The sequence below is a fragment of the Lynx rufus genome, unplaced genomic scaffold (genome assembly GCF_022079265.1).
Source record: "Lynx rufus isolate CCGP_SWC_20201006 ecotype Redwood Valley unplaced genomic scaffold, mLynRuf1.p SCAF_2, whole genome shotgun sequence".
Taxonomy (NCBI): Eukaryota; Metazoa; Chordata; class Mammalia; order Carnivora; family Felidae; genus Lynx; species Lynx rufus.
Genome location: NW_025814834.1, coordinates 28229467 through 28257343, shown reverse-complemented (window position 1 = coordinate 28257343; position 27877 = coordinate 28229467). Strand labels below are relative to the sequence as shown.

The 27877-nt window shown below is 41.8% G+C and overlaps 1 protein-coding gene across 8 annotated transcripts in view; it reads right to left on the bottom strand.

Moving 5' to 3' along the window:
• The window catches only part of PLEKHM3 (pleckstrin homology domain containing M3), a 198264-nt gene extending 180615 nt beyond the window's left edge, over positions 1 to 17649 (bottom strand). For 4 of the 8 annotated variants that reach the window (XM_047082242.1, XM_047082245.1, XM_047082246.1 and 1 more), the window contains exon 1: positions 17380 to 17649. The gene's annotated coding sequence lies outside the window, so the exon portion shown is untranslated. Of the gene's footprint in view, positions 1 to 2400; positions 2478 to 7452; positions 7681 to 17379 lie in introns of those variants that run through there. The other 4 variants (XM_047082247.1, XM_047082250.1, XM_047082243.1 and 1 more) reach the window with 3 other exon arrangements.
• Between the last annotated feature and the right edge of the window lie 10228 nt (positions 17650 to 27877).

The following is a 27877-nucleotide window of genomic DNA, read 5'->3' as shown; positions in this document are numbered from 1 at the left end:
AGTAGAATGGTGGTTTACCAGGTGTTTGGGGGTACAGGAAAGAAGGCAGGTGGTGCTGAACGGGTATGGATTTTCAGATTTGCAAGATGAAAAAGTTCTAGAGACTGTTTCAAAGCAATGTGAATACATTTAACACTACTGACACACAGTCAGTTGAGCGTCTGACTCTTGATTTCAGGTCATGATCCCACGGTCTTGGGATCAAGCCCCGAGTTGGGGCTGAGCATGGAGCCTGCTTAGAATTATCTCTCTCTCTCCCTCTGCCCCACTCCCTCCCCCCACCTTCTAAAAAAGTTAAAATAAAGAAATAAAAACACTACTGACACATCAAAATGTGAAGATGGTAAATTTTATGTGTGTGTGTGTGCGTGTTTTTTTTTTTTTTTTACCACAACTCAGAACAAAACAAAATACAAAAAAACAAAACCAAAAAAGCCCAAGCAGGCAGAGCATCAGATTTTCTTGTGGGTAGTAGTTGCCCTGAAGACTCAGTCCAACAGAGGAACTGCGGCTCTGCCAATTACCTGCAATGGGACTTCAGCAAGTTACTAACCTCCTTAATTTCAGTTTTCTCATGAGCAAAATCAGCAAGTTAATAATACCTCTCTCTCAGGACAGTTGAGAGAATTAAATAAGACAATACATGGCATGGTTCCTGGCCCACATCACAATGGCCTAGAAGCCCCTACCTCAGTCTGCTCTGTCATCTCTCCTCCATGACTTCACACCTTCCCTACCGCCACCCTCCTTTCCATCCAGCCATACCGGCCTCCGTGCTGATTCTCAAACCCGTGGGCATGTTCTCACCTCAGGGTCTTTGCATTGGCTGTTCACTCAGAACCAACATGACCTTGAAGTAATTGTTCACAGCACCTTTTCAATGAGGCCTACCCTGACCATCCTATTTAAAATTATAGCAGATATCTGGGGCACCTGGGTGGCTCCGTCGGTTAAGCATCTGACTTCAGCTCAGGTCATGATCTTGCGGTCCGTGGGTTCGAGCCCCGCGTCGGGCTCTGTGCTGACAGCCTGGAGCCTGCTTCAGATTCTGTGTCTCCCTCTCTCTCTGCCCCTCTCCTGCTCATGCTCTGTCTCTCTCTGTCTCCAAAATAAATAAAAAAAAACATTTAAAAAATTTTTTAGATTATAGCAGATATCTCTGCCCTGGACTTTTGATTCCTCTTACTCTGTATTTTTAAAAAATAAACTCATAGTTTTAAAACAGTTTTAAATTTATAAATTTATAAAAATGAGAGAGAGAGCAAGCAGGGAAGGGGCAGAGAGAGAGGGAGAGAGAGAATCCCAAGCAGGCTCCAAGCTCTTAGCGTTCTTGGAGCAGAGCCCAACTCGGGGCTCAATCTCATGAACTGTGAGATCATGACCTGAGCCAAAATCAAAAGGTGGACGCTCAACCTACTGAGCCCCTACATTTACAAAATTATTACAATGATAGTACAGTGAGTACCAGCATACCCTACACCCAGTTTCCTCCATGTGACATTCTACATTAGGATGGTACATTTCTCACAATTAATGAACCATTAATGGTCCAATAATGATACATTATTATTAACTGAAGTTCACACATACTGGGATTTCCTCAATTTTTCCTAATATCCTTTTCTGTTCCAGGATTCTATACAGGATATCACAGCATATTTAGTCGTCATGTCTCTTTAACCTCCTCTTGGCTATGAGTTTCTCAGTCTACTTGTTTTTGATGACCTTGACAGTTTTGAAGAGCACTGGCAAGATATTTTATAGATTATCCCTCAACTGGGATTGGTTTGATGTTTTTCTCATGATTAGACTAGAGCTATGTGTTTTTGGGAGAAAACCCACAAAGGTGAAGTGTCATTCTCAAAGGCAGATACTATCAACATGACTTACCACTGTTTATGTTAACCTTGATCACCTGGCTTGACCTTTTTTCTTTATGTAGTTACTATCTTCTAACACACCACTTAATGATCTTATTTACTTAATGTTTAGTGTTTCTCTCTCCCTAATAAAGTATTAGCTCCCCAAGGGCAGGAATTTATGCTCGCTTTGTTCACTAAGGTATCCCAAGTGCATAAAATAGTGTCTGACATATTTAAAAAAAAAAACAAAAGGCACTAACTATTCATGTGTTGAATGAATGCACTGTTACTCCTTTGTGCGATGTTCATGGGCCTTCGTGACTACCCACCTCTCCAATTTGTAGATGCTAACCAGCATCCCCCTTACTGCTTTACTCCTCCCTGCTTTGCTCCAAGGTAGGGAGCCTTTCCCAATTGCTCAGGCTCTCTCGCAGCACACTGGGTTTGCCATATCGCCCTGAAATGACCAACAATCTCTATCCCATGTATCCCACTCTACACTTGAAGCGACTGGACACCAGGCAAGGTGCTTACTTACCCTCCTGTATAATCTGTGTCTTCATCCTCTGGGGCTCCATTTTGCAACCTCATTCTTTTTGGAACTTCGTCTTTTCCCTAGGATATACAGGCCTCAAATTCACTACAACACAAGCAGCTAATGCCAAATTTAGTCTCTATAAGTAAATACCTTTCCCTAGCATGCTTCATTTAGTTTTGAAATTAATTAAAAATAACAACATATTCAGACAGGTCAAAATATGCAGATTATGTTCCCCTGACAAAATGAACCAAATAAATTGAGTGTGTAGGTGCAGTGTGGTTTACCTCAGCACAAAACTGGAAATTAGGAGCTAATTAGAACTGTGTTCTAAATCTGGCTCAACCACACACACACACACACACACATACACGTGCTGGGTGGCCTCCAGCAAATCGTTTAACCACTGAGTGCTTTACTCAGCTACCTGCATCCAACAAAGTTGCTAACATCAAATTGCTAAGCCTGTGGATCACTCACTAGGTATCTGTTCCAACATGCCTTTAACTATATAATTATGGAGCACTCCACTGGACCTCACCCACTCAACAACCACATGTTCCTGGTCTATACCTTCAAAGATGCGTCAGCCCAACAATGGCAAAGTCAGCAACCAACTACTTACAATACACTACTTTTCAGCCAAATTCAATGATCTATAGATATTTTATCTTATTTTACATAAAATGCCCTTTCTGTAAAAAGGGTTGTTTCTCCTATTTAAAAGATTGAGAAACTGAAGTCCATTCGTCAGTGTGGTAAGAAAAGCTCAACCCAAAGAATCCCTTGCACACATCACAATGTAACAGGATGGAGAAATCAGTGTGTTGCTATCTTCTAACAAGGAAGTCGGCTGTTTACATGCTCATTAAGCCAGGCTAATTAACAGGATGAATAAGTCAGTCCTCCCACACTGAGGCAGAAGCAGATATGAGCAATAATACCAGCCCAGCCCACACAAAGATGCCATGTTCTCCAAAGCTGGATGGTAAAAGTGCTGACTTCCTCCCACTTGACTAAATGGCCTGTAATCAGAATTTAATGAGCGCTGAGAGGGTGTCTGAGGCTAGGTAGTTTTAGAAACAGCTGGACTATGGAGAAAAATGCAATGCTGAAGACACCTAGGGTAAACGGTTTCTGCCAATCTATTTTCAAACGTGAGAACGAAGAGGGATTACAAGGATGGTCAGCACATGTGGCTCTTCCGTGTTCTTCACTTTGGTTCGGGTTGTAGCTGACGGAAAATTTTCTAAGTTATATAATGTAAAGAATCCACCACACAGAGGATCTGACCCTAGTAAGGCGACCTTTCTGGACCATAAGGCTATAAGAGATAATGGTTTTTCATGGTGATTTGACATACAGATGATGTAGGCGTGTGGATGGAGCAGAGGCGAGCCACCAACAGCAGACGAGGAAATAGTGCCAGTGTGGACCTCGTAAGGAGTTCAGAGGTCTTTCAGAGGAGAAGGACACCTAGAAACACAGATGGAATCCCATTTTCATAGGCCTAGAAGGAACATTAAATGGCTACATTGTCTATAAGTTTTAATAAATGAGAAGTCTATTGCTATGTAACACATTAGGAGAAAAACATTAAGAAGATAATTTGTATAGTGTTTTCCCAGTTCTAAAAGCAATAAATATTCATAGAAACTGGAAAATACGGACAGATATGGAAAAGAAAATAAAAATCAGTCATGGTCTCCTAACTCAGGGAAAATAAATCAATAGGTGTGTTGTGTCCAGTATTTAACTGGAATCAGATTATATATATAATTTGGGCACACTGTCTGTTTACACGCATGCTCAAAAAGCAAATAACACTAACCTTGAAAAAACCAAGCAACGTCCCCAGGTGTGCTGTGCCCACTTACACCTCACAAGCTGGCACGAGGGCCCACTTGATTGAACCTCCCATCTACAGCTCTCCGGAGACTTCCTCCATACACAACCACTAGTGTTCCTCCAAGTCCCGGTCCTCCTTGATGCTGTTAACCAGCCCCTCCTCAAACATCCCCGGTGCTTCACAGGCACCACACATCGACTTTTCCTCTCATTTCTATCCTCTCATTCTCAGTCTCCATCTTCCTCCCTTCCTCACCAGTCTCCTCACCAAATGTGGGCATTGCCTGAGCTCTCTTCTCCAACTACAGCTACATATGCTTCTGGGCTCAATTTCTCCACACTTGTGGCTTCAATAATTACTTCTATGTTTATGCCTTCCAAATGTCCGTTGTCAAGTCTCAATCTCAGGCCTACTCTCTGGTCCCAGGTTCCCAACTATTCATAGGACTTTTCTACCTGGCTTATCTCATGACAAAATTAAGCTCAATCTGTCTAAAACCACAGTCAGTTACTCATTCAATAGATTTTTGGTGAACGCTCACCACGGGCTGGGCACTGTTCTAGGCACTGGGGAGACAGTAGCAAATAGATCCTTCAATGAAGCTTCTGCCGACAAGGTCCACCTTGCTCACCTGACGCTCTAAACCTTGCACAATCTTGGCCTGGCTTGCCTGCCCTGCTGCCCGCTTCTCTTCCAGAATATATTCGTTTCCTCCAAACTGCAATGCTACAGCTCAAAGTTTATGTTTTCCCAGCTTCAAAATGTTGGTTAACACAGCTGTCTCTAAGGTACCCTCTCCCCACCTCTACCTGTGAAATTCTTTCCACTCTACAAGCTCAAATCCTGATCCTAAAACTGTCTGCTCTTTAATTTAAAGGTCCACAGAATCTCTTGGTACCGCCCCAACAACATATACATTGCATGCTGCCTGTTCTTTCTGAAATGATGACAAAGACAATTATAATTTCTCAAAAGCCTATATTGTGCCACGTACATTGCCTGTGTGTATCACAATGTGTAATGGGAGTATTATTATCCCCATTTTACAGACAGAATATGAAGGCTCAAAGATAAACAATTTGCCTGAGGGTCAGACACCTACCCTGCTGGACCTACAGAAACTTCAGATTGGTGATTCTAACCTGTTTCATTTTCATAACCCCCACTGGGCCTAGAACTATGGCTAGTACACAATGGGTGCTCAGTAAATATTTGCTGAATGAACAACTGAATAAAGAGTAGGTTTTCAAAGCACTGACGTCTATCAATATAAATACCACTCTGGTTTTCCGGCAAAAGTACATTTAAATTCATTATAAGTTCATTTAAGTAAAATCTAACAAAATGTATGTTGATTTGAGCTTCAAAATTTTTTCTTGGTGGAGAAAGCTTCTAAGCTGTAGGAACCAGGTTTAAAAATAACATGGCAAAGGTCAGGCAGCCAAGACCTCACTCAGACATTTTATAGGAACAAAAGCACCTATGCAGCGCTAGGAATTGTTTTGTGAACCACTCCAAATCAGTAGTTGGGCTGGTCTCATTTCCCATTGACTTAGAGCTCAAGCTCTTTCTAATACCAGTAAAGAGATGTTCCCTTTGAAATACACCCAATCAATTTAAAGCACTTTTCAGTACATGTTTGCTGCTTGCAAAATCATTGAGACATTTAATGCCCCGAGATGTTTTCCCAGAAACCAAACTAAATATAAGCATGGCATTTCAAATCTCAGATTGCTCTGCTGTTGGAGGCAGTAATGTTATTATGCCCTGATGTCAACCACTGGATTGGAAAGCCAAGGTTCCTGATTGGGAATCCCATTTCATAAAACCACCAGAGTTCCAATATGTCCCACTTTTAGAAACCAAACAGACATAAACTTCAGTTATGTAAGTGTCAGTGTCTGAAAATGCAGACTCAATGTTTTCCACTTCCCTTTACCTCCATGGTAAGGACTAGAGATTAAAAAACAAACAAAATACCCTCAAATTATCTAAGACTGAGACGAAGAAAGCAAAAACTTCCATCATAAAAAACCACATCTGGCTACAGTCAGCCTCCAGCTGCAACAGGGAATAACTGACTAGAATCCATGTAGATGCCATCCGAGCCAAGCCAGCTGGCATAAGTTGAATACGTGACAGACCACAACAATGAATGTAACAACCACCAGGGAGATACACTGAGACCCAGATATGCAAGACACCCAAAAGGAACTAAGAAAGTAGCTTCAAAGATGTTATCAACTCATATCACGATTTGGCTTACTGAGAATAATCTTTTTCATATGCATGGTTTAGAGTATAGTTTATAAAGTGTTTGATAAGCTTCTTGATAAAAACCAATAGTAAACAGAGAGAGGTAAGTAAAGTAGCAGGATTGTTTTAAAGATGATTAAAGAGAAACCAAGATGACTCATCTAGTGTCAGCTGAAGGCCCTATGGGGAACAAAAAGAGGCTCCTGGAATCCCTGTCTAATTGCTGGGCCAACCAAATTCAATTGCCTTTTAAGTCACCTTAAATTGCTCAGGGGCACAGATGTTAGAAGGACCATAAACTGTAAGTAGGTTAAATCCAACAATGAGCCACCCAGTTTTGAATTTGTTCAATGGGGCAGAGGTGTGGCAAAGAGGACACAAACTTCCAAAACCACAAAGGGTTAATGTCCAGGCACTGACTTCTAAACTGAATGACTACAAGCAAGTCAGGCTGACTCAGGACTTCTGGGCCCTCCTTATCTGCAAAATGGAAATCCTGCCAATGCCTGCCCCCAACTACCTTAGAAAATTGTAAAGCACAAATGCAGTTAATATATGTAAAAGCTCTTTATAAAACCTAAAGCAATTACTATTCCTATTAGAAACTAGCTGATTTCTAACCACACAACCATTTATACTCAACAAGCATTTACAAGCATGGACCAAGTACCCAAACACTAGAGGCTGAGGACACAAAACCACGGCTTCTGTCCTAAAAGAGCTTAATAGCTAGTGGGGAAACAACATAAAACCAAGTGTAAACAGTGCGTTAACAGAAGTATCCAAAAGGTGTTACAGGAACATAAATAAGGAATCGTTAATAATCAAGAGATAATAAAAAGTCTTAATGACCAAACACAATTAAATGTCTTAACAGTCTACAAAGAGATGACTTCAGCTGGAAGAAACCAAAGACAAAGGAAACAAACACACAAAATCAATCATACCTGCTCTAGAAATGCTGTTACGTCTGGCATGAAGCTGTCAACCTATGGTAAGAGCTTCAAAGGTTCCAAAGAATCAGTTCAAAGTAAATGAATAATCTCACAAATGGAAGGCACGAATGCAGGGCTTCACAAAGCTGCCCAAGTCTTTCTGACCCACAGAGACATCTCTGGCCAACAGAAGGCCTCGGCTACATGACTGGGATGTCATGAGAAATGAATAAATGCCTCACTTCCTGTTGACTTCAATTCCTTAGGTCACTGCAGCTGATTAGCAGAAGGGGAAATACTTACAACTTTAACCTTCAAAACAATAATCAGCTTATGGGTTAGTACATATTCACAAAACCAGCTCCTATGGGTACTTAGGGTGAATGTACAGTGAAGTAATTAACTGTTGTTGTTTTTGTTGTTGTTGTTTTCTTTATCAGCTACAATTGAACCTGTTAAAAAGTGAGCCTGGGTCTTTGTTAAAGGCATCTAGAGGGGCTCCTGGGTGGCTCAGTCGGTTGAGCGTCCAACTTCAGCCCAGGTCAATGATCTCATGGTCCAACTTCAGCCCAGGTCATGATCTCATGGTCCGTGGGTTTGAGCCCCGCGTCGGGCTCTGTGCTGACAGCTCGGAGCCCGGAGCCTGTTTCAGATTCTGTGTCTCCCTCTCTCTCTGACCCTCCCCTGTTCATGCTGTGTCTCTCTCTGTCTCAAAAATAAACATTAAAAAAAAAAAAAAGGCATCTAGAGAGTATCAGACCCATGATAAGGTCTAAGCAAAAGGTGATTCACTTCTTATTTGAAAGGACAGACACTCAGTGGTGATCAATGGCATCCATGGCTCCTCCTTCTCTTTTCAACTTAATCTGTGACCACAAACTTGACTACCAAGCGGCCTCTTACCAATTCTGTCAGGAAACAAGCAAGGCTAGCAAAGGCAGACAAAACAGTCTTTGACCTTCAAAGATAAGGACAAGGTAAGGTAAAATAACAGGATGAGCCTTTGTTATTTTGCTAAATACAACATGAAGGTCAGAAACAATCTCTGTCCATCATACAGGACAAAGGAAAAGTTTACAAAGTATGAAGGAAAAAAACAGCAGGAACTACATTTTCATCTCTAGTTCTGGATTTAAATTTCTTTTATTATGGACTGTTATCATTAGCATGGAATGGAGTTTTAGAAAACAATTCTGCAGCACGTACTCATTTTGAAGCTCTCATTGGTCCATATTCCTTTAGCTCTTTTGACATTAAGATGACAGGCATATGATAACTGGGACTCAAAGAAATGCCTGTTGTCCAAGACCACCACTACTATACTAAATTCACTAAAAATGTACTGCAAAGGACTCATTCAGTGTGGATGGACACATGGTAAATGTGGAATGATGTATTTAATAAAATGTTTAAAAACAAAATAAAGAGTTTTTATAATTCCTAAGCCAATACCAAGATTAAGAAGTCATAGCTATTATTTTTCGGTAGTTGCTAAAGGGTTAGGGTTAGGGTTCGTTAAGCCCTTTATCTGCATCATCTTGTTAAATTCTCACAACTCTATCAGAGTGCTGCTATTATGATTACCACTTTACAGAAAAGGAAATTCAGATTTAGTTTTGTATTATTTTTTGTAATGTTTATTCATTTTTGAGAGAGAGACACAGAGTGTGAGTGGGAGAGGAGCAGAGAGAGACACAGAACTTGAAGCAGGCTCCAGGCTCCGAGCTATCAGCACAGAGCCTGATGCAGGGCTCGAACTCATGTACTGTGAGATCATGACCTGCGCCGAAGTCAGACGCTCAACTGACTGAGCCACCCAGGTGCCCCAAAAGGAAATTCAAAAGAGATGAAGTTATGTGTCCAAAGTAATATTGCCAGTGGGTGGAAAAAAGACTCTAAAATGCACACACAGTCCTGGAAGGCATTTAATAGCAAATTAATTACCCTGAAACAATATAGCTAAAATCTTACAGACATTGGGCTTTGAATTGTAGTGTCAAACCTCAGCAACTTTAAATTATTTATTATTAATAACTAAAATAATTATTTAAATTATTTATTTTTAAATCTTTGTTAATCCCACAACTCAGAAAGTTAAATGCTAAATATCATCTTTACACCCAGGGAAACAGTTTATACTTAATTTATTTAAAAAAATCACATCTGTAATACTTCTGTGTCATTGTAAATTCTTTAAGGGAATGGTGGATGAGAGGTCCCTAAACAGAGTCAAAAGCTGTTCTCTAACTAAATAGCTAACGTCAATTCTCTTAGTGACCTTGAACACATTACTTGTAATGTCTGCAAGGGTATAATAACTATGACTTCATTTAGGCCAAATAAGTGCTTTTGCAAATGTTGACATAGTCCTAATTGCCCAAACCTTTTACTAATATTTCCCTAAGACATCATTTTTCATTTAGCCAATAAATAGAAGCACTTGTAAAATGTTTGCTGTAAAAACAAAAAACAAAAACAAAAAAACAAAAAAAAATCCACCCCTGCTAATAAGTGTTTCTGTCAAAAGAATTAAAGAAATCATTTCAAATTAAATATGACCATACATAATTCCAACACATTTTAACTATTAAGGTAGGTCCAAATAAATTGTCTCCTTCTAAAGCCAACGGAACTTTTTTGGTGGGGGAGGAAGAAGGGTAAGAATGTCAAATGTATTTGGGGCTCAATCAAAATAACAAAGTTGACCCACAACATTCAGTCTTGTTTCTTAGGCCTACTGAAAGTTGATAACGCTCCGGTTTCATATCACCACACTCCAGAGAATCTCTAGACATCATATCTAATGTTTCAATGAAGGACAATTACTTTGGGACCACAAGACCTGGAAGTGGAAGGCCTGTTTGTTTCAAGGTTCCAAGCACTACTACCAGAGGTATGCCATTCGAACCTGAATTCCAGTCACTTCGATGCAGGTCAAATAATACCTGTCCTACCCTCTTCAAAAGTCGTCTTAGAAAGCAAGTCTAATGACATAATGCAGTGCTCTGTGAACTCCAAAGCAGGGTACAGGATGCCGACAGGAGTTTGCATGGTACCAGTGAACAGGGCACGGCATCCTCTTTAATCTCCTCCCATTATAAACCAACAAACTGGTACAGAGAGTGGTAACAGCAATCAGTTTAGGAAGCTCTGAAATAGGTTTTAATCTACTCAAGGAACTCCTGCACTGTTCAAGGCAGCATGAGTCACTGTGTTTCCGTGTTCCGGGTGGTCTTCGAATGGGGAGATTCAATTGTACAAGTGCACGATGATTCAAAAAAGAAAAACCAAGTAAAACCCTCCCTTGCCCTCCAAGTTCCTCTACAGCTAAAATACTTTCTCCTCCTCCCTTTGAATTCCAAGTTCCTAGAAGAAACTTGCTCTTTATGCTTTCTGACTCTACTTCTCACCACTCGTTCATTCTCCCTACCAGAGGGAATCTGGTTCTTCACCAGCTGCAACTGCAGAGGCAAAGGTCATCAACAACTTCCTTCTTGATAACCCCAGGAGACTTTTCACTCCACACCCAACCTGCCCTCTCAGCGGTATTTGACCTACTGAACATCACGCTCCCAAATACACTGATGTAGCCTTTTCCGGTATTTCTCCTTTATCTCTGCATGCTCATTTCAGTCCCCACTATGAGCTCCCCTTTCCTATGTTCATATCATAAATGCACACATTCCTCTGTTTTCCCCCATAACCCTTTTATTTAGTTCCTCCTCTTCTCCATTTCTGTGGCTTCAGCTACAATCCACGTGGTGGATGAGCAACAGATTACTCCCCTAAGATCTAGACCCACAAATGCAACTGCCTTTTGGATGTCCCCTAACTCCTAACATGCACGAACCCAGCTCTTCATCTTACCCTCAACCTGCCCCTCCTCCTGACATTGCCCATATAGCGAAGGACATCATCATCTGCCCCAGAAAATGAACATCATCCTTGACCCTTCTGGCTCCTTCACCCACACCTCCATCTGTCAAATATATCCATTCCTCTCCTTCCTTATTGCCTTAGTTCAGACACCACCACCAGTCTTCCCTTCAGTCTTGCCCTCCTCTCATCCAGTCGCCACACTACCACCTAAGTGGCCTTTCTAAAATTAAAACTCTGGGGCGCCCGGGTGGCTCAGTCGGTTGAGCGTCATGATCTCTTGGTTTGTGAGTTCAAGCCCCATGTCGGACTCTGTGCTGACAGCTCAGAGCCTGGAGCCTACCTCGAATTTTGTCTCTCGCTCTCTCTCTCTCTCTCTCTACGTATATCTCTCTGCTCCTCCCCCACTCACGCCCTATCTCTCTTAAAAATAAAAATAAATAAATAAACAAACAAACAAACAAACAAACAAACATAAAATTAAAACCCTGCTGTCTTCTGGAAAAACCATACACTCCTTAACATTGCCTGTAAAAGCTCATGTCCACTTACTTTCCCAGGCTTATCTCTTGAATTTCCCCTCTCTTCTCTCTACCCCACAACACACAGGGACACAACTTGGCAAATGTGAATTCAGCCTTTGGGTCTCTGCTGAAGTATCACTTGTTCCCTGACCTCCCATGTCCATTTTGGACATCCCTCTTATGTGTCCCCATAGCATCCTAATTTCCTCAATTATAATGCTTTTTATGCTGTGCAAAATGGCCTGTTTACTTGTCTGTTTCCTCCACTAGACCGTAAGTTTCATGAAGGCAAAGACTATGACTGTTTTAGTCAAGGTTGTTTTCCTGGCCCCAAGTACAAGAGCTATGTGTCATGGTACAAAACAAGTGCTCAATTCTTACTTGTTCAGCCAATGAATCAATGAATCCCTAAAGGTGGAAGAGAAGTTGTTCTGGAAAGGCTAAAGTGCTGATAAAAATGGATCAAGATCACGTGGGAAAAGATCATTTAGTTAATTTCCTGGAGCATTAAAAACTGCTGGTTACAGTGCTGATGTTTTCTAACCTGCAATACATGTTCCCTATTCTCTGGCTAAAAAACTACAAGTAAAGTGGATATTTAGCAATTTCCCCACTAGATAAATGTCCACAAGTAAACTTGATAATGCAGAACAAAGCAGCTTTAGTTTGTACTGAATTATAAATTGGTTACACTAATCAAGATAACTGGACAAATAAACTTCTACAGTAGTCACAAACATGGCATGTAATCAGAGAATCCAATCTGAAACTCATAACTCAAATTAACAGTTAGTGTGTATGAAAAATAAACAAAATGTTAATGAAAATAGCATGCCTGACATCTTAATACAATGGTCTCTATAGTTTAACTTTGGGTTTTGCTCATAACTCACGTTGCCATCAAGATTAATTACACCCTCAGAACACATACAGTTCTCACCTTATTGTCAGTATGAGGGTTAATTATGTGGACTTTTTATTGTCTGTCTGGTAATAGCCACAGGAGCCAATGAAATAGAGCAAACATAATGCATGGAATTTACTACTGGTGGTCATTTTTATCATAGTGTCACTCAGTACTCAGGGCTCTGAATTATTTAGCTTGCATCTAAGCTGGAATACAGTTCAGCTACTTATAAATCAAATACAAAATACACTTTAAAAGAAAAAGAAAAAAGAAAAAAGCAACCCCTTGCTAACCATCCCTCCACACGGTTTCTTTTAAGGGATTAACACTTCCTCATGAAGAAAATCAGCATTTGGCTAGTGCCAATGGGGCAACTGGCACTGTCTGGATGTTTCTGTGGTTGTGAAAGAATAGAGCAAAATGAAATTAGGAAAGGGAAGCAGTGGGGAAAACGAAAGAGCAGCATTGCTCTAGTGCTCCTGGAAATTGTCTAGAGATGGAGAATCCTAAAACATCTGCCCAAATGATCTAATCTTTTCCAGGTTCCTGTTAAAATCAGGTCTTCTGAAACTAGTAATTAAAGTAGCCCCTAGGGAGCCTTGGTGGCTCAGTCAGTGAAGTGTACGACTCATGATTTCGGCTCAGGTCATGATCTCGTGGGTTCATGGGATGGAGCCCTGTGCGCTGTGCGCACAGAGCCTGCTTGGAATTCTCTCTTCTCCTCTCTCTCTCTGCCCTCCCTTGTTCGTGCGCTCTCTCTCTCTCTCTCTCTCTCAAAATAAATAACCATTAAAAAAACAAAGTAGCACCTATCTGCCTGCCTGCTTCTTAAATATGTAAATTTATAGCTTGCCTTCAAGTATTATGGGAAGGTTGCAAACATGATTAAACTGAAATAGAGTATGTCAGATATCTGATAAATATTCAATGAATAATAGCTTTGAGTGTTTCCTAATGTATCAGATGTTACCAACCCAGGCCAGCTTTGTTTTCCTAGTCATAATATGCAGATGTCTTTCTTTTTGCAAATGGTTACATATCCATTATAGTTCTTTATTTTCCACTTGGATAATTATCCTGGGTCTATACCCCAAAGCCTAAATTCCAACAATCTATGAGAAAACAAAGCTACATTAAACATTTGTGGACATTAACTTTAAAAATATTTCTGGGGCATCTGGGTCGGTTGAGCATCCAACTCCTAATATCAGCTCAGGTCATGATCTTGTAGTTCATGAGCTCTAGCCCTGCTCGGACTCTATGCTGACAGTGCAGAGCCTGCTTGGGATTCTCTCTCTCCCTCTATCTCTGCCCTGCTCTTTCTCTCTCTCTCTCAAAAATAAATACACTTTAAAAGGTATTTCTAAGTTCCTTTGGATAGATTGTTAGAAGTAGAAGTATTAGGTCAAGGGGTGGGGGCATTAGTGAGGCTTTGCATACATTCAGCAATGAGTTTTATAGAAAGGTTATACCATTTGCTAACCCCTCACAGCATTTGAGAGTGTCTGCTCCGCTGGACCCTAACTAATGTGAAATTTTTAACAATATGTAAATTTTAAGAGCTGGAAAAAATGGGACCCTGCTGTTATTCCAATTTTCATTTCTTTGATTAATGGAAAGAGAATGTATTTTTTTTTAACGTTTATTTATTTTTGAGAGAGAGACAGAGCATGAGTTGGGAAGGGGCAGAGAGAGAGGGAGACACAGAATCTGAAGCAGGCTCCAGGCTCTGAGCTGTCAGAACAGAGCCCGATGCCAGGCTTGAACTCATGAGCCATGAGATAATGACCTGGGCCACCCAGGCGCCTGTAATGTGTATTTTCGTACATCTATTAGCCATTAATTTCCTCTTCTATGGATAGTCTGTTCCTGTCTTTTGCCCAATTTTCTGCTGAAGTCTGTATTAGTTTTCATCTTTCTGTTTTTTAAAAGTAGGTTCCACGTCCTGCACAAAGCCCAGTGCGGGACTTGAACTCACAACACTGAGATCAAGACCTGAGCTGAGATCAAGAGTTGCACACTTAACTGACAGCCACTCAGGTGCCCCTGTCTTAACTTTCTATTGCTATATAACAAATTTCCACAAACTTAGTAGCTTAAAGCACCACCTATTTCTTAAGGTCAATGCTGAAGGTCAGAAGCCTGGGTAAGCTTGACTAGGTTCTCTGTTCAGGGCCTCTCTCAAGAGACTATATTCAAGGTGTTGCTGGCCAGGCTGGGCTCTTAGCTGAAGACTCTGGTAAAGAACCCAGTGCTAAGCTCATTCAGGTTGTTGGCACGGTCCAGCTGCTAGACTGTGCCCCTACATCTGAGGTTCCAGTTTCCATGCTGGGCCAACTTCAGCAATTCTAGGCCTCCTGCATTCCTTCTCAAGTGTCCCCTCCACCTTCAAAACAGCAACAGTATGTTGTTCCTCCTCAAGCTTCAAATCGTTTGGATTTCACCAGCCAGAGAAAGCTCTCCACTTTTATGGACTCCTGTGATTAGACAAGCACCACTCTGGTATTTTCGCCATTTTGAATTCAACTGTGTCACAAAATATAATATACTCAAAAGAGTGATATTTCATCATCTTTATAGGTTGCATGGATTAGGCCATCCAATCTTGGTACAGGGGCATTTTTAGAATTCTGCCTGCTATAGAGTCTTAGGTGTTCTTATAACATGTTCATGTCTTTATGATAAACCTTAATTGCATGAATTTACTAAATAAATGAATCTTACTGATGACTGTAAGAAGTTGCATTTTCACAATGACAAAGGCAACTGTGGACGGTGCTGCTGTGTGCTAATAAGAACTTTGAATACCGGGGCACCTGTGTGGCACAGTTGTTAAGCATCTGACTTCCACTCAGGTCATGATCTCACAGTTCGTGAGCTCATGCCTCGCTTCGGGTGAACACGAGCCCCACTTTGGGTAAAACATGAGCCCTGGGTGAGCTCCACTTCTCTCTCTCTCTCTCTGTGCCCTCTCTCTCTCTCTCTCAAGGAAAAAAAAAAAAAGAAAAATTTTAACACCCACCTTTGCCAACACTGATATTTTTTTAAATTTTTAATTGTGGGAAAAAACACATAAGATTTGCCATCTTAACTACTTTCAAGTGTACGTCAGTAACATTCACACTGTTGTGCAACCAATCGGTAGAACTCTTCATCGTGCAAAACTGAAACTATACTCATTTAACAAAACTCTCCATTTAGCCCCTACCCCAGCTTCTGCAATCACCATCCTACTTTCAACACAGGTTTATTTTATGTATTTTTCAAATCAATGAAATAGTTTATTATTTTTTAGTAATCTCTACACCCAACGTGGGGCTTGAACTCATGACCCCAAGAGTCACATGCTCTTCTGACTGAGCCAGCCAGGAACCCTTTAAGTATTCCTTAACAAACGTGTGTAGCAATTATTACATGTGCTGTTCTTAACACTTTAAAAATATTAATTCATTTGATCCTCACAACCACCCTATGAGAGCAGAACTATTACTAAACCCATTCTACAGATTGGGAAATACGGCAGGTAACTTCCCATGGTTACACAACAGGAAGGTGCTACACAGGAACTGAAATCCAGGTAGTCTGGCTTTATAGTTCTTGCTGTGAACCATCACATTGTGAAAATATTCATTTTAAAGACAAACTCATAAGGCATTAGTATTATTTCTTTGATGTGCTTGATTTCAAAACACTTCTCTACATGCAATTTAATCTAATACTCTACTAACTCAAAGTTAGATTATGTGACCAGAGAGACACATCTGTATACAGCCCAATTTTTGGTGAAAGCATTTTCTTGAAGCTAATGAAATGAAAACTGGCTTGTATTTGATTACAGACACAACAATTAAAATTTACATGCAGTCGATTTATAATAAAATACCTTATGAATGAATATAAATTGCAATTCACCATGACTACTGAAAATACTAAAGAAAAAAAAGGTGTTTCTCTTTTCCAAGGAGGAAAAAACAAAAGAAAGGAAAAAAAACTTCCAAATAAGTTTACAACAGCATAGCTCAATCTCAGCTTGACCTGGTAAATTCAAATCTGCCCTGCTTTGCAAGCTATAAATCTAGACCAATATCCATTTGCCATTCAACCAAATACCTCAGTAGACAATTTTATTTGTTGAGTGGGTCTGAAATGTCCTCATCCTGGTGTTTTAGCATAGTAACCCTCTCACAGAGGCCCAAATCATGCTTGTCATCAGCCACACGGCGTCCTTTACTATACATGAGAAATGAGCGTTGTCAACAGAAGGAACAATCGTTTCTCTAGAAGCCCCGGCGTGATGTGAGTTAAAAGCTCTGCTGAGGTTTGGTTTCTAGGACCCAGGAAGCAGGGAGACTAAAAACAGCGCACAGAACAGGATGTGCTATTTCAACTGCCTTCTGCTTATATACCTGATTGATAAAAAATAAGCAGACAATGCATCGTGTGATCTGCCCACACCCATTATCCACTACATTGCAGCGCAGTCTCCAGCAGGAACTAAAAGCCAGAGTACGGAAGAAAGAGCAAAATCATCGCAACCCCAGGGATACCCTCGGATATGTGTTACAATGTTGTCATCCCCACACCCTTCCCCCACTGGCCAGCCAGGCAGCACAGACGCAGGCAGATGCTCACCTGGCCGCGGGCTGTTTCTCTGCCTTCACCTACGGGGCCTGCAGGCTACTCCTGGCCGGGGCGCGGCTTCGGGCAAGCCCGCCTCACCGTGACAGCCCGTCTGGCCGCCGACCATCCCAGCCCGGCCGTCTGTTTACAAGCGCTTCTCGCGGTCCCACTCTTAAATGCTTCCCCCCAGCCACCCGGGAAGCGAGACCCGGACACACAAGGTTCCAGGGTCTCAAGGACTCGTCTTTTTTTGCCCAAGGAGCCAGCGGCCCGGGCGGGGCCTGACCGCACAGCCAGGCCTTATCTCTGCTTCCTCAGACAAGATTTTTATCACACACGTTTTGAAAACAATGGCGTGTGCCGCAGAGTCTCCGCACGGCTCCCCCCAACGCCCGAATGAATATTTGCAATTGTAAATTTTCACTTGGGACAGACACACAGGATTGGACCTTTTTTTTTTTTTTTTTTTTTTTGCAGCTCCCTAAGAAAATTACTCATATAAGTTCTTTCTGAAAATGGGACTATTACAAGCTGGAGATTGCTTCTCATTTCATGTTTGGAGCTGCGGAGAAAAATCAATTTTCACTGTCCTTTCATGTTGTAGACAGCAGGTTGAAAGGGGATGATTTTGAGGGGAGGTCTTCAACCCCCATTTGGATTCCCAGCACAACAGTGGCGTGCTGTGTGTGTGTGTGTGTGTGTGTGTATTGTGTTCATGTACACACTGACTGGCACCCGGGGGCTTCTTAGTAAGACACCCACCACACCAAACCCACATTGATTTTGGCCACTTTGTAAGAGGATATGCTGGTCTAGCTGGGTAAGCCTTTCCTTGAAGTTTCCCCACAGTGTTCATCACAGCACACTTCCTTACCATTTTCTCAACTTATAATTACAGTTATTTATTTACCTATTTTATTGGCTTCTCACCCCCACCCCAGCCTCACCTATAAACTCCCTGAGGGCAGGAACTATTTGTTTTCACTCACCACCACATAATAGTCACAAAGCACCAGTGCCCAATGTATATATGTTTGAATTAATACGTGAAGAAATAAATGCAAAAAAAAAAAAAAAATGTCCAAGGAGGCTAGAGAAAGCAACATGAAAGGAATTGAAAGTCTGATCCCTCACCCCCTTAACCTTAAAGATTAATGAGAAAATCTTTAACCATAATTATTTTTTAATACCTCCTTCGGTTGATGTTCAGAGTTTAAGTAAGTTCAAAAACAATAACAACAACACTGCAATTTGAGGTACCTTTCTTGTCCCCTAAATATGCAGTATTCTTTTTCACTTCAGGACTTCTGTACTGTGGTTTCCTCTGATGAGACCCCTCACCCCTGCCCCATCTTGTTAGCCTAACTCCTTGCCCTTTAAAAGTGGGTGCTATCACACATGTCTGGGAAACCTCTGATAGGTGAACCTTTTCCTTTTAGGCACACCCAGAGGAACTCACATGTTCCTTTAAAATAAACTCATCACATTGTTACAAATTCATGTTTGTATATCCTCTTCCTAGACCAGTGATTTTGAAAAGTCAGCATGTAACAATCTTCTAAAAAAGGGTTTCTCAAACACAAACTTTAATGTATGAGGATCCTGTTAAAATGCAGATTCTGATTCAGGACATCTGTGGTGGGGTCTCTGCACCTCTAATGAACTCCCAGGAGATGCCATATTTTGAGTGTCAAGGCTCTTGAATACTTGTTAAAAATGCAAATTCCTGGGTCACACATCCACACATTTGTATTCGAAGGTCTATGATACTGTCCTGAATTTTGTGATTCAAACAACTGCCTCAAAGTACTTCCAACATAGGCGGTCAGTGGACTACCCTTTGAGAAAAACTACACCGTTCTGTGAAGTTTGAGGGCAAAGGCCCAGGCTTTGTCACTGTATTCCCAGTGTGCATCGAGCACAGGGTCTGCCACATAAAATGCATTAAAGAGTCACATTTGCAAAATGACTGAATTTATTCACCATCACTAATATAGAGCCTCAGCACCGAAGCAAGGGGGTGGTCCCAGAAAAGGGATGAAAAGTCAAGGACTGAGAACAATCTCAGCTGGGCAGGCACTCAGGCCTCCATTAGGTCAGCAGGGGATATTTTACTCTTTAAATTTAAAACATTTAAGTTCATGTCTCCATTCAAATGGCTGTCTGAGAAAAGCAACCCCACCATCTTTTCTTTCTTTCTTTTTCTTTTTTTTTTCTTTTTTTTTTCAATGTTTATTTATTTTTGGGACAGAGAGAGACAGAGCATGAACGAGGGAGGGGCAGAGAGAGAGGGAGACACAGAATCGGAAACAGGCTCCAGGCTCTGAGCCATCAGCCCAGAGCCCGACGCGGGGCTCGAACTCACGGACCGCGAGATCGTGACCTGGCTGAAGTCGGACGCTTAACCGACTGCGCCACCCAGGCGCCCCTCTTTTCTTTTTTTTTAACAGACTTTCTTGTAGAGCAGTTTCAGGTTCACAGCAAAATTGAGTGGAAAATACAAAGTTTCCATACACCCCCTGCTCCCCTACATGCACAATCTCCCCCACCATCAACATGCGGCACCAAAGTGGTACATTTGTTACAAACAGCAAACTTACAAGGACACAGCATCATTACCCTGAATCCATAGGGTCGCCTATCTATTTACACCTCCTAGATCTCACAGCCATGGTACCAATTATATCACTGTCTGCCAAATATAGTTTGAGTTAGTTTCTGTCACTTACAACTGAAAGCATCTTGACTAATATTCCACCATTTCAGACTTGTCTCCTGCATACTCTTTTCCTCCCACTCTAAGCTCCCGACTCACATTTTTTTTTTTTTTTTACCACTCCTGTATACTCTTCCTTTCCCATTATCCTGCTGAGGCTCCCCTACTGTATCTCCTTCTCCATGCCCCAAAGGTCAGGGATTTCATCTTACTCATCTTTGCATGTTCTATGACACATACCATTGTATCTAGTAAATATCTCAGTAAATGTGCATTGAAATAAAACGAAATGCCAAATGACATGCAAGGAGATTTTATATTAGTATGTCCTTTCATTATTTTTTTCCCTTTTAGCCTCCATTTACGAAAGTAATGGTCAGACCAGGATTCAATAAAGCAATGCTACCTTCCGAAGAAATAAAAGCCTCGTCAAAAAAAAAAAAAAAAGTGTTAAACTTAATCAGAAAATTTGGGGTGCTATTTATAGCTTAAAGTTTGCAAGCCAAGTATCTACCTCACTCCCATCTCCCCAGATGTGCCCAAGTAGAGATGATTAGGATATTCATTGAGAGCAATATAATTTGTCTTCTTAGGTAAATTAAAAGCATTTGAGACATAAAATGTCAAAGTTGTAAAAGGAGTCCCTGTTGGAAAGCACAAAGGAGCTTAATATTCAACTAGCAGGCACCCACAAGACCATACCCAGTGTTAAAATATTGAAACAGTTCTATACAGGTTGGTAACTAGCTTCGGTCCTAAACTTCCTAAGTGTCCCAAGTCTCTTTCTGAGGAACCCCGTGTCCACCCATCCTATGATCCAACACCCAAAGGATTAATACCTGACCCTATTCTGCTGGGATGGTGGGTATCCACAACACTTTGCTCTTGCTTTAGGGCCAGAATCCTTTTTGATCAGTTGATGGTCTGGCTATACATGTTTTTAAGTCTTTTGACTATCACTTCTACAAATAGGTAATGGGGGGGGGGCAGAGGGAGGGAGTGAAAAACCTTCAGCAAAGCAAAAGATTCAATGATTCCCCACCCGGTCACCACCTACAATTCCTTTTTTAACAAGAAAGCTCAAAGATAAGGGATAGAATCTTACAAAAAAATTCTTTCACTGGGCAATTTGAATGTGGTTTGTTTTAGTCATTCAACAAGCACGAACTGCAGGAATCTATTGTCCTCTAGGACGGTGAGTACTAACCAGGGCCTCTACTAAGTGCTTACCTCTTGAGCAACATCATTTCTCATTGGGGAATTAAAAAATTGAACTCCAGTTTAGATACCACCAGCAATCCCTCAGAACTGATAAAATTAGAAAAAGAACTGACAGTACTAAGTGAAATATATTTGGCAGCATCTATTGAATTTGAACAAATAAAAACCTTATGATTCCATACGTACACCAGGAGACAGACATGAATGTTGATAGAACCATTTCTCAGTCTCAAAGTGGAGGGGGCGCCTGGGTGGCTCAGTCCATTAAGTGTCTGACTTCAGCTCAAGTCATGATCTCACTGTCCGTGGGTTTGAGCCCCGTGTCAGGCTCTGTGCTGACAGCTCAGAGCCTGGAGCCTGCTTCCGATTCTGTGTCTCCCTCTCTCTCTCTGCCCCTCTCCCGTTCACGCTCTGTCTGTCTCTGTCTCTCTCTCAAAAATAAATAAACATTAAAACAAAATTAAATAGTCTCAAACTGGAAACAACCTAAATGTATATCGATAATCAAATGTACACTCCTGTTACCAACACCACAATCCAAATAATAAGCATGTTCATTGCATATGTCCCAATTCACTAATTTGTATACTTTAATTATGTGCAGGTTTTATATATTAATTATATATATATTCAATATATTCATCTATATATTCAATAAAGATGGAAAAAACAATCAAGTGTATATAGAAATTGTGGTATGTTTGAGCAATGGATACTCTTAACAGTTACATTGTATAATGTATATAGCAGCTTTAGATAGCTGTTAAGCAATTGAAAAGCAATTGCTTTTCAGAATTGAGAGTGCTGTTAGTATACAATGCACACTAGGTTTCTAAAACTTCGTATGTAAAAAGAATGTAAAATGTCTCAGTAAAAAATTTTGTAATGATTGCATGTTGAAATCACAAAATTTTGGATATATTGGAATAAATAAAATATACTTAAATTTTTTAAGAAATGTTAAAACCTTGTATAAGAAAAATTGTCTCGGGGCGCCTGGGTGGCTCAGTCAGTTAAGCGTCCGACTTCGGCTCAGGTCATGATCTCGCGGTTTGTGAGTTTGAGCCCCGTGTCGGGCTCTGTGCTGACAGCTCAAAGCCTGGACCCTGCTTCGGATTCTGTGTCTCCCTCTCCCTCTGCCCCTCCCCTGCTCACGCTCTGACTCTGTCTTTCAATAATAAACATTTTTAAAAAAATTTTTTAAAAAAGAAAAGAAAAATTGTCTCAATCTTGATGTGGAATAGAACCTTTTTGCATGATATATTCTCAACTTCCTTGTGGGAAAACCTAGCATTCCTGACAAAGTGCCTAAGCAATCTGCAAAGTTTAGATAAACTTTAACAGTATTTAGAGTTGTTGCGGGCTGAGTTCCCCAGAAGGCAGACTTTGAGAATTCGGCATGCAGAAAGTGCCCTTGGGATCAATACACCTGCATAGGGTGGTTGAGGGGATGGGAGCTGAATGGGGCAGAGGGAGAGATACAGCTGTGAGGCCCAATGACAGCCTCCGCCAACCCCACGAAGACCTCAGAGACAGAGTGGCCCTTCAGAGGGTCCAGAGTAGTCCTGAGTTGGGCCAAGAACAGTGGTGTGCTGGCAACCTGACTCTGAAAAACGAAAGCCCTGATCTGTTCGTGTTTGCCAGTTTCCATGGAGTAGATACCACACCATGCCTAATTTCAAGATCTGGGTGTCATGTCATTGAACATGGAGCTCAAGATGTGCACAATCAGGCCTCCACGTCCGTGGAAGCTGGCTCCAGCACGCCACTGACCAAGAGGGCCAGGGCTTTACGCTCCCACATCCATCATTCCATGGAGGTGGTGCACTCTGGGAGGGAGCGTGGCCTTGGGCAAAATGGTTCTCTGCAGTTGACACAATCCCTGAAGGGGCTGGCTGACCGCTGAAGGCAGTCTGCTGACAGCACTCCTTTCTAGAAGCTGGGGCGACAATTCCTTTCCAGTGAGGGATCTGGCAGCTCATCTCAGAGGCCAGCATGCTTATCCTGGAAAACAAGACACCTACCCGGACATTGTCAGGCGAGAGTCTCGTCATCTTTCACTTTCCGAGGGTAGAGCTAATAGATAAACATACGGGAAGGTTTTCGGCAGTCCCCAACAGTAAATATCTGAGGAGTGATGAAGACGCAAGAAACTCCAGAAGTGCAGAAAACCGGAGGACGGAGATGCTCAGATAGGGCTCTACAAAAGAGCGAGGGTTTGAGCCTGCCTTGGAGAAGTAGTGCTGAGGCAGACAAGCAGGGGAAGTTGAATACAGCTGCACTGCATTGCGGTCAGAAGCCTGACTCTGGCACCCACCGGTTATCACGCCTGCACCAATGACCTTACTTCTCCGTGCCTCAGTTTCCTCCTGGGTAAAATGGGGATGATGATGATGATGATGATGATAGTAATAATAGTATCTACTTCAAGGTGTTTTCGGAATAAGCAAATTCACAGTGAGAGTTTATAATAGTGCATGGCAATATTAGGCCCCCAATATGTGAGCTGTTAATTGTATGGAGCAAATACATATACTATATTTCAGAGTAGTGTAAAAATGTGTGTGTATAATACAAATGCACGTAAATGGAAAATATAAATATATAAAAATGTATATATATAAATCACAAGTTGAACCATCATAACTTGTGGACTGTACATATATTGAATTTGAATTTGTATATTTATATGAATGTGTGTATATGGCATCATTTATTGAATTTGAACACATTAAAACCTTATGATTCCGTACGTACACCAAGAGACAGACATTCATTCATTCACCAGAACTTGCAGGCATACCTGATATTTACAGGGACAAGAGCAGAACAGACGGTTGCCCTTAGCTTCCCAGCCCAGACCCCGTCTCGCTCTACAAGGCCCCACATGTGCATGTAGACATCTCTGCCACCATGTCTTAACATCTACTGTCCCATCATCTTAACATGTCCCAGCATCTACTGCTTCCCTAGTCATAGCCACTCCTCAGGCCTAAGAGGACACACTGGCAGCTGGGCCAGCCCCCAGGAAGACAAGCCCTGGCATAAAAACCTATGCAGCCCTGGAGGCAGGCTTCTGACTTTGGGGGCAGGGAATGTCGAGTTCCTAGGTACCTGATCTAGAAGGAGGGGGCTCCAGGTAGCCACCTCCTTGGCCAGAGAGAGATGCAGCCAGGGGAAGACCTAGAGCACAGAGCCCAGGACTGCGGCCCAATGGCCCACATCTAAGGGCAGCCCTTGGTTCTACTGGGGATCAGCCCTTTTAATGCAGTAGTCTATCTTTGATACATGCGGGATTGTGGTAAGGTAATTGTATCACAAGAGAGGCTTTGCTATACTAGAAAAAGCTCTGGATTGGGGATCAGGACCTCTGAATTGTAATCCTAGTCACAAAGTCTAACATCATGGATTATACTTATTATACTTACTATTTCGCACAGCACAAAGCACTGTAATGGCCCAGAGTGTGGTTTAATGAACAATTTAACACTTGTAATTTTCAAGATTATTGAGATTCCATAATTTGATTTGGTTTTCAAGAGTGACTTTTAAATTTTTTTTTTCAACGTTTATTTATTTTTGGGACAGAGAGAGACAGAGCATGAACAGGGGAGGGGCAGAGAGAGAGGGAGACACAGAATCGGAAACAGGCTCCAGGCTCCGAGCCATCAGCCCAGAGCCCGACGCGGGGCTCGAACTCACGGACCGCGAGATCGTGACCTGGCTGAAGTCGGACGCTTAACCGACTGCGCCACCCAGGCGCCCCTTCAAGAGTGACTTTTAAGAAGGTTTTATTGGGGTTTTTTGTTCTTTTTTCATTTTTTTTAATTTTAATTTTTTTTGTTTTGTTCTTTTTTAAAAAAAAAATTTAATGTTTATTAATTTTTGAAGGAGAGAGAGACAGAGTGTGAGTGGGGGAGGGGCAGAGAGAGAGGGAAACACAGAATCCGAAGCAGGCTCCAGGCTCAGAGCTGTCGGCAGGGAGCCTGACACGGGGCTCGAACTCACAAGCCGCGAGATGATGACCTGAGCTGAAGTCGGACGCTCAATTGACTGAGCCACACAGGCACCCCTGTTTTGTTCTTTTTTTAATGTAACCCAAGGTCCAAGCCTGTCCCTAAGAGCTGGATCCCTTTTTCCTTTTGTACATGATCAAAAATTCACCTCTCCTAACACACCCAAATGAACTGTCATACCATTCAGTCCTTTTCCTCAGAATGGGAATCACTGATACAAGAGTCCAATGCCCAAAATACTGAACTTGTCATGTCCTGAAGGATGATTCCTACGTCACACACTTTAATTATTATACAAATGAAAGTTGTTATCCAACGGATAGGTTGTTAGCGGTGTAGGTACAAGAAACTAACATCTCTCAGTTCTCAGTAAGTTCATGCTTTCAAAAATAAATAACATCAGAAATTTAAATTATGCACAAGGAGCCCTCACACATAAAGTGCTCGTGGTCATTAAAACAAAAGGTAAAAAAAGTGAAAACTGAATGGAACCTCCTAGTTTTCCCAAGTAGAGTATTTCCTTGCCTATGGTGTTTTTGTAGAATAAGAACCAGAGAGTGGCTCTTTTTTTCCTGTTGGCTACAGTGTGATCATCCTTTCCAAGAGTTGTCAAATGTGTGTGTGCACGTATGGGTGTGTGTGTGTGTGTGTGTGTGTGGTGCGTATTGTGGGTGCTGTGTGATGCTCACTGAGCTGCATGTAACCCACTTCCATATAATGGTGTGACGTCGCCCCACGTCCTGATGCTGGCCTGTTTTCACACTCCGTATGTTCAAGAACTATCAAAAGAGACCATTCTGGAATGCCTGGACAACTCTTCCAGACAAAGGTGGGCAAGGGCTGGTTCCAGCCAGATTGAATTCACTACAGTGTTTCTGAACGTTGTTTTACACATTTTTATAACAAAGCTGTTCACAATTGAACTTACTTTCCGATAGAAGAATTTGATCCTTCCCAAGTAAAGTGAGGTTGCCCTTTTTCCACATTCTCTGTCAGGATATATATAACCTGTCTTGAAAGGTAACTCTGCAGTCTAATTACCAGAAAAATAAGAGCCGCCAGCATCAGCAGAGAGGCCACAGAGGGAAGTATTCCAAGGATCTCGGCATTCCCTCTTCTGTGTTTTGTCTCCTACATTTTTCCTTCCACGTTTATGAAACGCTTCACATTTTTCAACTCTGAGCAGTAAACACATATTGAGATGACTTTATGTTCTTTGCATTATTGTGCATTGGGACTTGAAGTTCTTAGAAGGCAAGGAATAACTTTAAGATCACATCCTACCAAGAAATGCTTAGTAAATAAGAATGATAGGCATCTTCTGTAAGCATTTGAAAGTTGCTTGCTACTTTCAGGAATAGATGTTCACCCAATCGATGACCCGAGAGACACAGTGGTGCATTTGATTCCTAGGAGGGATGAGTTTACAAAGGAATGAAGGAAAAGAAGAAGGGAGCAACATTTAAATCTGACCTCCACCATATGCTGTGCTCCTCAACACGCACACACACACACACACACACACACGCACACGCACACACTCATTGGCACACACAGTTTGCTATTCTTCAGCTAATGGGATTGGCACCGCTTAAAGCAGACTACTAGGTCATTGTCTGAGAACACAGCAAGAGAAACATTATTTAAAGGCCATTCAAACCCTAAAAGAAGCGGCTGAGCAGAGTAATTATCGGAGACTCTCCATTAACTAGGGCATCTTTACTCTTTGTCTGAACTGGTTTAATAAGGCCCACTAATGGGTCTGTGGGGGAGGGGGCATGCTAATGGTTCTAAAAAAAAAAAACCCCATCTTGGCCCTTTTAATACTGGGGACTGTCCTTAGAGATGCTGGCAGTAAAGCCAGAAGTTACCATACGGCAAAATGACCTTCACAAATTCTTGGTTTGGACCCCTGCTGCTTAGGACTCAGATTTCCAAAATTAGGAAATCTCTTTGTCTTTTTCTCCCTTTTATTCCAAGGTAACACCTCCCCCCCCCACCTTCCTCTTACTGGTCCTTGGCTCTTTGGGGTTTTGGGGGGGAACTTGTCATTGGAAACAGCAGCACTCAGTGGTGATAAGGCAGAATGACACCATTCGTGAATTTTTCCCTTAACTTGCTGCTTTGACTCATTTTCCAGAAGTCTATTTCTCTAGAAAAATCACCTGCCCCATTACTTAAAAAATTTGAAGCTAGAGTCAGTTGCACACTCACATGTCAAACTTAGGATGGACTTCTGAATTCACACTGCTGTCTTATAATCAGCCAGCTTTATAACCAAGGCCCCAAACACTCAGTTTTCCTGGAGGTTTGCATCATATGGGGGTGGGGGTGGGGGAAACTTTGTGTATTATTAGTTTTAGCTGGTGAGTGGCCTGAGCTGGTCTTGTCTCATTTCCCGTACCCCAACCCTAGACCAAGTTTTCATCTTCTCTCCCCTGGGTGATCGCAATAGTCCCCTAGCTGGTGTCCCAGCATTGGCCCTCTCAACCCATTCTTACAACGGCCTGGGGAAGTCTTTCAAAACGCAAATCTGACTAAACATTTTAGTGGCTTC